Source organism: Penaeus chinensis, chromosome 24, assembly GCF_019202785.1.
Source record: "Penaeus chinensis breed Huanghai No. 1 chromosome 24, ASM1920278v2, whole genome shotgun sequence".
Taxonomy (NCBI): domain Eukaryota; kingdom Metazoa; phylum Arthropoda; class Malacostraca; order Decapoda; family Penaeidae; genus Penaeus; species Penaeus chinensis.
In genome coordinates this window covers 31,453,402-31,463,199 of record NC_061842.1, presented here as the reverse complement: position 1 = coordinate 31,463,199, position 9,798 = coordinate 31,453,402, and the positions used below count along the sequence as shown (strand labels likewise).

General features: G+C 50.7%; 1 pseudogene; it reads right to left on the bottom strand.

Annotated features, from left to right (window-relative positions):
• LOC125038069 overlaps nt 1-8,421 on the bottom strand; it is a 32,426-nt pseudogene extending 24,005 nt beyond the window's left edge.
• Nucleotides 8,422-9,798: the final 1,377 nt, after the last annotated feature.

The window sequence follows — 9,798 nt, the reverse complement described above, 5'->3', positions numbered from 1 at the left end:
AAACCCAGAAACGGCACTCACACACCGAGTCCTCGGATACAGGCGCTCGCAGGTTGATGACGGGGAAGAGGGGAGGTTAGGTGGGGGGAATGGGGTGTGAAAGACGGGGGGGAGGGTGTCGGTGTGGGAGTGGGGAGGGAGTTGGGGGTAGGAGAGTGAGGATGTAGGGGTGAGAGTGGGGGTGTGGGGATTCGGGAGAGTGGGGTGTGTGGGGATGCGGGAGAGTGGGAGTATGGAGGAGTGAGGGAGAGGAATGGGCGTGAGTGTGGTGGGGGTAGAGAAGTGAGAAAGTGGTAATAGCGGGGTTTGAATCAGGTGTTGGAGTACCGGTGAAACTGAAAGAGTGGTGGTGCGGGGGGAGTGGGAGTGGGGGAGGTTATCAAGTCGCTCTGATTGTTCCCGTAAATGTCAGCTGATCCCGTCGGCCATATTAGATTCATCACTCGACCTGCTTCCCTTCGCCTCCTCCTCCTCCTCTTCGCTTCTTCCTCTTCCTCTTCCTCGTTTTTTTTCTTCCGTTTATTTTCCTCTTTCTTCTTCCTCTTCCCTCTTGTCTTCTTCTTTTTCGTCTGCTCCCTCCCTCCCTCCCTCCCTCCTTTCTCTCTCTTTCTGTATCTCCTCTTGTGTTCTCCCTCTCTTTCTCTCCACATTTGCTGAAGATCTCTCACACTTTCTCTCTCGCGGCCCATCTCTCGGTCGCACCTGTTTTATTGCTGTTATTGATACCCTTCGCGCCCTTTCCCACCTCTCCCCTTCCCTTACCCCTCACCCCTAGTAGTCGTCCCCCTCTCTCCAGCTCCCTCCCTCACCCCTCATACGCCATCCCTCGTCCCCGTCAAAGTCCTCCTCCCCGCAGACTCCATCCCTCGCCCCTGCCTTTCAACCTCCTTCATCCTCACTCCTCCCACCCCATCCCTTCAACTCCTACCTTATCTCTCGTTAATAAACCCCTCCCTCCTCCCATCCCCTCCATCCTCCCATCCCCTCCATCCTCCCATCCCCTCCATCCTCCCCCTCCATCCTCCCCCTCCATCCTTCCCCTCCATCCTCCCCCTCCACCCTCCCCCCCTCGATCGTCCCTCCGGAGCGCCGGGGTCCCGCCTCGCCTTCCTCGTCCCACGGCTCCGGCGAAGGTCATCCGGCGGAGACCTTCAGGCAGAAACCGCGACGGAGACTTCGACCTTGTTTCCCGAATCAGCTGATTGGGGGGATAAGGGAGGGAGGGAGGGGGGGGAGTCTGAGGGGTAAAGAGAGGGGAGGGAGGGAGATGAAGGGGTGTGGAAGGGAGGGAGGGAAAAGGGGATAGGTGGAATGAGGGAGGAAGGAGGGGAAAAGAAGGGGAAAAGGGTGGGGTAGGGAAGTAGTGAGGGGAAGGGGAGAAGGGAGAAGGAGAGTGTAAAGGGGAATAGGGGAGGACGGGAGGGAAAGAGAGCAGGAAAACAGAGGGGAGGCGAAGGGGATGGAGGAAAAGAGAACGAGAGGAAAGGGAGTCGCGGATCGGAGAGGGAAAAAAATGTCCGTCTTCGGGATCGCAAAACCCGAGAGGAAAACCGCCGCCGGAACAAGCTGCACCGCGCCGGCCGGGCGAGCGACGTCTCCCTTGCGGGAGACGGAAGCAAAGGAAGTGGCGCGGGGGGGGGGGGGGTGAAGGTAGCTCTTGATTTCCTCTCGTCACCTCTCGTCTCCTCCCCCCCCCACCTCTCTCTCTCTCTCTCTCTCTCTCTCTCTCTCTCTCTCTCTCTCTCTCTCTCTCTCTCTCTCTCTCTCTCTCTCTCTCTCTCTCTCTCTCTCTCTCTCTCTCTCTCTCCCTCTCCCTCTCCCTCTCTCTCTCCCTCCCTCCCTCCTTCCCTCCCCCCCTCCCTCTCTCTCTCTTATCTTTTCCCTCTCCTCCTTCCTCTTTCCCTCTTTTCCTTTTCCCACCTTCCCTCTTTCCTTCCCCTAAACCTCTACTTCCCTCTTCCCATGTTTCCTCTCCTCCCTCTCTTAGCCCTCAACCCCCCTCTCTTTCCCTCTTCCCTCCTCTTCTTCCGTCCCCCTCCCCTCTCCCCTCTCCCCCACTCCCCCACTCCCCCACTCCATATCCTCCATATCCTCCATTCCGCTTCCGGTCTCTCGGGCGTCCCAGAAGAAAATGTTTCCAGGTTTTTGTGCCTTTTTTTTCTTGTTTTGTTTTTTGTTTTTGTTTTTGCGCTCGTGGTACTGCCGACCCTCCCCGCGGTCGGCAGCGCTAAGGTCATGACTCCGCCCGCCGCCCGCTCGCCGCGCTCTGGCCTCTCAAATTCTGTATTTTGAGCTTTATTTGAGCTGTATTTTTTATTTATTTGTTTGTTTTTATTTATATATTTGTTTGTTTATTTAGTATTATTCATCTATTGATTGATTGATTGATTGATTTTTACTTTTTATTAATTTCTTTCTTTATTTTTATTTATTTTATGAATTTCTTTTTTAATTTTACTTATTTTATGAATTTATTTCTTTATTTTTATTTGTTTATTTATTTATTTATTTTGGTGAACGGGTGGAAACGGGGGGGGGGGGGATTCCTGGGCTCATGGTTATCGTTGTTATCATTATCGTTACGGTTATTATCATTATTGTTATCATCATCGTTACTATCATCATCCTCATTATTATTCACGTGGTTGAAAAAAGAAAATAGTACAATACATATTCACACCTAAAGATAACCTTCCTACGAGATAACACAACAAAAATGAAAAAGAAAAGAAATCAAGACCTCTAACTACGAAACGCAATGAAAATCCCCTTCGGGTTATTGGCAGGGCCCGGAAATTGCCCTTTCAACATTAACATCTGCACTAATTGCTCTGAGTCATCGCCGGCCGTCAGTGCGTGGCTGATGAGGAGAGGATGGAGTCATCAGCTGTCATCGCGGGGAAGGGCCTCTGTGTCGGTAATGCTTAGGTCTATGAGAATTTTTGGGGGGATGGGGAGGGGAGGGGAAGGGAGGAGAGGGGTGAAGAAGGGGTCTGGGAGGGAGGGAGGAATGGGAGGAGGGGAAGGGGGGGACGCGGGGAAAGAGCCATACAGCTGTGCCTATATGGTGCGCCGATCCCTATAATAACAAGGGTGGGTCGTTTAAATGAGTATATACGTAACTCTTTTATGCATATTTATATCTGTCTCTACCCTGGGACAGAGTGACAGATAGTTATGGTGCAAGAAAAATCTTTTCTAATTATGCTGTTGATACTGTTATTTTAACGCTCACCATCAGATAGCTAGTGCTAATGCTAATAATGATACAGATAATGACACTGAAAATGATAACGATGATAATGACAGTAGCAGTAGTTATAATAGTAATGGTGATAATAATAATGATGATGATAATGATAATAACAACAGCATTAGTGACAATGCTAATGATGATGATAATAATAAAAACAATAAAAATTATAAAAACAATTAATTCCCACCCAGTCATCTGTTGCCTTCCTGCCACAGTTTCCTCACAGCCGACCGGTCAAGCAAGCAGGCAAGCAAGGTGCTCAGCGGTCATATGCAAACGACGGCCTGTAATTTTGAGGGCCATTACACCAGAGCCTCATTCGGGGCTTTATAACTCTTTTGAGCACAGCTGGGCAAGGGGGGGGTACCGGGGTGGGGGGTGGGGGTGGGGGGCAGTGGCTTTTTCGATATTCGATATGGTTGCTGTGGTTTGTTATTGTTGTTTTGATTTATGGCCTGTTCTTTATCTTTTTTTCCCTCTTCATCTTTTCCGCCCCTATACACTCTCCCCTCATGTCCTCTCCCCTCTCCTTTCCTCCCTTCACTTACCTTCCTCTCCCTTCCCTTCCACTCTCCCTTCCCCTCCACTCTCCCCGCTACCCTCCTCTCACCTCCCTTCCCCTCGCTCCCCTCCTTCCTCCTCCCCCTTCCCCTCTCCCCCTCCCCTCTCCCCCACACCTCTCCCCCACCCCTCTCCCCCACCCCTCTCCCTCACCCCTCTCCCCTCTCCCCCACCCCTCTCCCTCACCCCTCTCCCCTCTCCCCCACCCCTCTCCCCCTCTCCCCCTCTCCCCCACCCCTCTCCCCCTCTCCCCCTCTCCCCCACCCCTCTCCCCCTCCCCCTCCCCCTCGTTCCTTAGAGCCTCCATTCCTTTCAAAAGGGACAGGTTTTGAACTCGTAAATCAGATTCGAAATTGACATTGATTAATGCGCATGTAGATTTGATATTCCGGCATATCGGCTCTTCGCATTGCAACATCGGAGTTCCATGTTGCAGACGGACCGAGCGCAAAGGTTAATTAATTTAATACATATCATTACGTCAACTTTAATGAGCTGGGTGAGGGCGGCAGGAGGGGCGGGTGCTGAATCGCTTATGTATATGTGTGTGTAAGTGTTGTGTGTGCACACGTACACGTACGCTTGCATGTATACGCAGACGTACAAGGACACGTACACGCACGCACACGCCAAAACACACACACACACATACATACATACATACATACATACATACATACATACATACATACATACATACATACATACATACATACATACATACATACATACATACATTCCCCCCTCCCCCACATACAACCCCCTCCTTCCCACACCAACCCCCTCCCCACCTCCTTTCCTCAGCGGGGAAAGTCCCCCCCCCCCCCCCTTGTGGTACAGAAGCGGATGCGCGGTGGCCTGCGTCCCTGCATCCTCGAGATCCTACACTTCGTCGAGCCACTCCTGCGGGGCCCTTAAGTGGCACTCATTAGGGCACGGAACACGCTGGTACGCTGGCTCCCCTCAACTCCCGTCCCCCCCCCCACCCCCATACACGCGTGCACACGCAACCGCCAACTTGTCCTGTGGGTTCCTAGACCTCCTTCGCTCTCATCTTCCTCCCTCCCTTCCTTCCTCTTCCGTCCCTTCCTTTATTCCTTCCTTCCTCCTTTCCTTATTTCCATTCTTCATTCCTCCTTCCCTTCTTTCCTTCTCCTCTCTTTTATCATGCCCGTCATGCCCCCCCACCCTCACTCCTTCCTTCCTTCCTTCTTCCATTCATCTCGCTATTATACTCTCTCCCTCCTCCTCCCTCCCTCCCTCCCTCCCTATCTCCCTTCCTCCCTCCGTCCCTCCTTCCCTCATTCCCTCCTTCCCTCCCTCCTTCCCTCCCTCCCTCCCTCCCTCCCTCCTTCCCTCATTCCCTCCTTCCCTCCCTCCTTCCCTCCCTCCCTCCCTCCCTCCCTCCCTCCCTCCCTCCCTCCCTCCTTCCCTCATTCCCTCCTTCCCTCCCTCCCTCCCTCCCTCCCTCCCTCCCTCCCTCTCTCCTTCCCTCCCTTCCCCTCCTCATTCCTTCCTTCCTTCCTTCTTCCCTCCCTTGAACCCTCCCTCGGGTGTCATCAGGGCTGCCCTCGCCCCGCGTCGGCTCAAATGTCTCCGCCACACCTGCAGTGGGGGGGGGGGGGGGTAAGGAATACAAAGAGGGGAGGGGGGTAGGCGGAGGGGAACAGGGAGGGGGGGAGGAAGGGAAGGGGAGATTTTCGCGGAAAGGAAGGGGAGGGAGGAGAGTATTGGGGTAGGTGAAGGGGAAGAGGAGAGGGAGGGAAAAGGGAGATGGTACGAGGAAGGGAGGAGAGAGGGAAGAGGAAGGGGAGGTGAAGAGAAGGGGAGGGAGAGGTGAAGAGAAGGGAAGGAGAGGAGGAAGAAAAACAAATGCAGGAGAGGAGAATAAGATGTTATGAGGCGGAAAGGGAGGAGAGAGAAAATAGGAAAAGTCAAAGTAAGAGTAAAAGAAGAATAAAGAGCAAGTGAAAAGAGGAAGAGACAAAAAACAAAAGGGAAAAGGAGGAAGAGGGAAAGGGGGAAAATAAGGCGAAAAACGATAACTGAGAAAAGAAAAAGGGGAAGGAAATAACAACGAAAATAAAATAACAAAAAAAAAAGAAAACAAAAACGTAAAAAGAGAAAAATAGAAATAAACAAGAACAGATAAAAGAGGGAAAGAAGAGAGGGAACAATGAAGGGAGAGTGACGGAGAAGAGAGATAAGGTGGAAAGCGCTCCTCCTTCGTTCCCACCTCCACCTCCTCCTCCTCCTCCTCCTCCTCCTCCTCCTCCTCCTCCTCCTCCTCCTCCCCCCCCCCTCCTCCTCCTCCTCCTCCTCCTCCTCCTCCTCCTCCTCCTCCTCCTCCTCCTCCTCCTCCTCCTCCTCCTCCTCCTCCTCCTCCTCCTCTCGCGTCGCCGGCAGGTGCTTCCCTGCCGGATCTGGGTCACGTGCTTGCTGATTTAAGTTCTGTCTTTTCTGTCTTTTTCGCTTGGTTTTTTAAGTTTTTATTTTTTTAATTATTTTTTTTTTGTTGCGATTTTTTTATTTTTTTATTAAGTATTAAGTGTTTATAGTATGTAGATTTTATTTTTATCATCATCACCACCATCATTCCCATTACCACTACCATTACCATTACCATTACCATTACCATTATCATCTTTGTTTTTTTTCTATCATTAACACTATGATCCTTTAGCTTTCAACCGAATCCCCGCTGAAGCTGGTCCCGAGAGGCGGCCGCGTGGGGCTGCATATTTACGTGTCCCTTTTGGCGCAGCTCTGACGAGGGGCCGCTAATTGCATCGGTCTTAATTAATGGCGTTGTTAACAGCTCGGTTACGGGGCTCGTCTCGCGCGTGGAAATGGGCTGGTTGGAGCCGGGACAACGCGGGCTGGGGAAGCTCGTTTTATCTGGGATTTTTCTTTTCGTTAGTCTGTTTCTGTGTCCCTGGCTCTTTCTCTCTTTCTCCCTTTCTATCTTTCTCTCTTTCTCCCTTTCTCTCTTTATCCCTTTCTCTTTCTCTCCCTCTCTCTCTCTCTCTCTCTCTCTCTCTCTCTCTCTCTCTCTCTCTCTCTCTCTCTCTCTCTCTCTCTCTCTCTCTCTCTCTCTCTCTCTCTCTCTCTCTCTCTCTCTTCTTACATTCCGTTTTCCTTTCCCTCTCCTTCTCCCTCCCCCTCTTACTTACCTCCTCTCTCCTTCCCCTATTCCTTCTCCCTCACCTCTCCCTTCCCCTTCCCCCTTCCCTCCCATTTGTGCGCTTATTCCCTCTCCTTTCTCTCCCCTATTCATTTTCCCTCCCTACACCATCCCCAACCCCTCCCCTACCCTCCCCTCCCCTCCCCTCCCCTCCCCTACCCCCTCCTAATTCCCTCCGCCTCTGCCCGTGTGTAAGCACACACGACCCTTGTTAACCTTGAGCATCTGTACAGCTGTAAAGAGCCTATGACCAGCCTACAGCCTTCTCCCGCTCCTGCCACGCACACACGATGGATCACGCATGTATACACAGGGCCGTCCACACGCACACACACACACACTCACACACACACACACACACACACACACACACACACACACACACACACACACACACACACACACACACACACACACACACACACACACACACACACACACACACACACACACACACACACACAAAACCTCTCTCTCTCTCTCTCTCTCTCTCTCTCTCTCTCTCTCTCTCTCTCTCTCTCTCTCTCTCTGTCTCTCTGTCTCTCTCTCTCTCTCTCTCTCTGTCTCCCTCCCTTCCTCCTTCTCTCCCTCCCTCCCTCCCTCCCTCCCTCCCTCCCTCCCTCTTCCTCCCTCTCCTTCCCTCTCCTTCCCTCCCTCCCTCCCTCCCTCTCCCTCCCTCTCCCTCCCTCTCCCTCCCTCTCCCTCCCTCTCCCTCCCTCTCCTTCCCTCTCCTTCCCTCTCGCTCATATTACATATCACCTCAACCACTGAATGGCGTTGTACAAGCCCGTCCCTCCTCCAGATCAAAATATTAATGTTAATTTAGGCTTCGGCAGGTGAGGGAATCACGTGTGTTTTATGTCATGGTATTTACAGCATATGTGAGCATGCTTTTATGGGGCCTATGCTGATTGGGAGCTTGGCGGTGCGGCAAATATGTAAAAAAAAAAATAAAAAAAAATTGATATTATTATTATTATTATTATTATTATTATTATTGTTATTGTTGTTGGTTGTTATTCTTACTACTACCACTACCATTACTACTACTACTACTATTGCCACCACCACCACCACCCCCCCACCACCCCCACCACCCCCACCACCCCCACCACCCCCACCACCCCCACCACTCCCACCACTCCCACCACTCCTACCACTCCTACTACTACAACCACTGCTACTGTTTTTTTTTTTTTTTTTTTTTTTTTTTTTTTATAGTGCTGTACCACTAAAGGGAATGCATTGGGTGCCAAGGGCTGTACACCTGTTGTGGTTTGCGATCGTCGATTATAGGGACCTTGGGAGAGAGCGCCGTGAGTGAGCGTGGAGTGGCGAGCGTGTGGTCGTTTCTTGCGGAGTCGTAAGTGTGGCCCCAAGGGTGGTATCGGCCGGGAAAGGGGTTGGCGGCGATGTGCATTTGCAACGGTTTGTGTGTGTGTTATTTATTGAGGGTGTGACATGCGGGTAGACAGATAGATAGATTTAAAGAAGGTGAGGGGGAAAAGCAAATAAGGCAGATATATAGGTAGATATATATATATTTATATATATATATATATATATATATGGATAGGTAATTAGATAGAAAGGTTGATATGAATAGAGTAAAAAGATAGGCTGGAGATAGGGAGGTAGATACACAGATAGATAGATAAATAGGTAAATGGATAGATAGATATGAAGGGAAAGTAGGTTTGGTGAGAGAAACGGTAGATGACAAGAAATAGAGTGACATTGATGGTTCATAAAAAGACCCAAATCGATGCGGTTCTCAAGGTTCCCAGTGACGAAATGAGAACATGCGTATCCAGCTTACTTAGGGGGCAGAGAGAGAGGGAGAGAGAGGGGGATAGGGAAGGGAGGGGGAAAAGGAGAGAGAGAGGGAGAGGGAGAGGAAGAAGGAGAGGGAGAGGAAGAAGAAGAGAGAGAGGAAGAAGAGAGAGAGGAAGAAGAAGAGAGAGAGGAAGAAGAAGAGAGAGAGGAAGAAGAAGAGAGAGAGGAAGAAGAAGAGAGAGAGGAAGAAGAAGAGAGAGAGGAAGAAGAAGAGAGAGAGGAAGAAGAAGAGAGAGAGGAAGAAGAAGAGAGAGAGGAAGAAGAAGAGAGAGAGGAAGAAGAAGAGAGAGAGGAAGAAGAAGAGAGAGAGGAAGAGGAAGAGAGATGGATAAAGGGAGAGGCAGAGGAAAGTGAGAGGGAGAGGGAGAGGGAGAGGAAAGGGAGAGAAGAGGTGATTAAAAGTGAGTGTGTGTGGATGAGTGAGAGAAAGTGAGCGGGAGAGAATGAGAGTAAAAGGAATAAATAGTAAGAATGAGTGAGAGTGAGAATGGAAATCAGAATCAGAATAAGTGAAAGAAAAAGCGAAGGGAGAAGCATGATAGATAACCAAACGAATAGATAAAAAGAGACAAGTGATAGACAAACCGCATCTTGAAGCACAACACGATAATTAAAAAAGAAAGGCAAAGGAACAAAGAAAGAAAGAGGCAAAGAAAGAAACAAAGAAAAAGCAGCAGCAGCCTCTTTGGCGATTCCCCGACGCCGGAGAAAGCGTATCGGCGCCGGCCTCTTCGCCGCACGCAGAGGACAGGGCGGGCGGGCGTCAGCGGCCGTGTCAGCCCTTGCGCCACACGACAAGGGGGAAGGGCATGTCCAGGAGGGAGAGATTTTTGAGCTTCGTCTCGATTTGATGTCGTTTGAACCGCATGTGATATCTGGGAGTGGCATTCCCTTCCTCTCTTCTCAGGCTCATAGATGAATGCATGTTTAGATTTTTATTCGATTTTTTGTTTTATTCGAA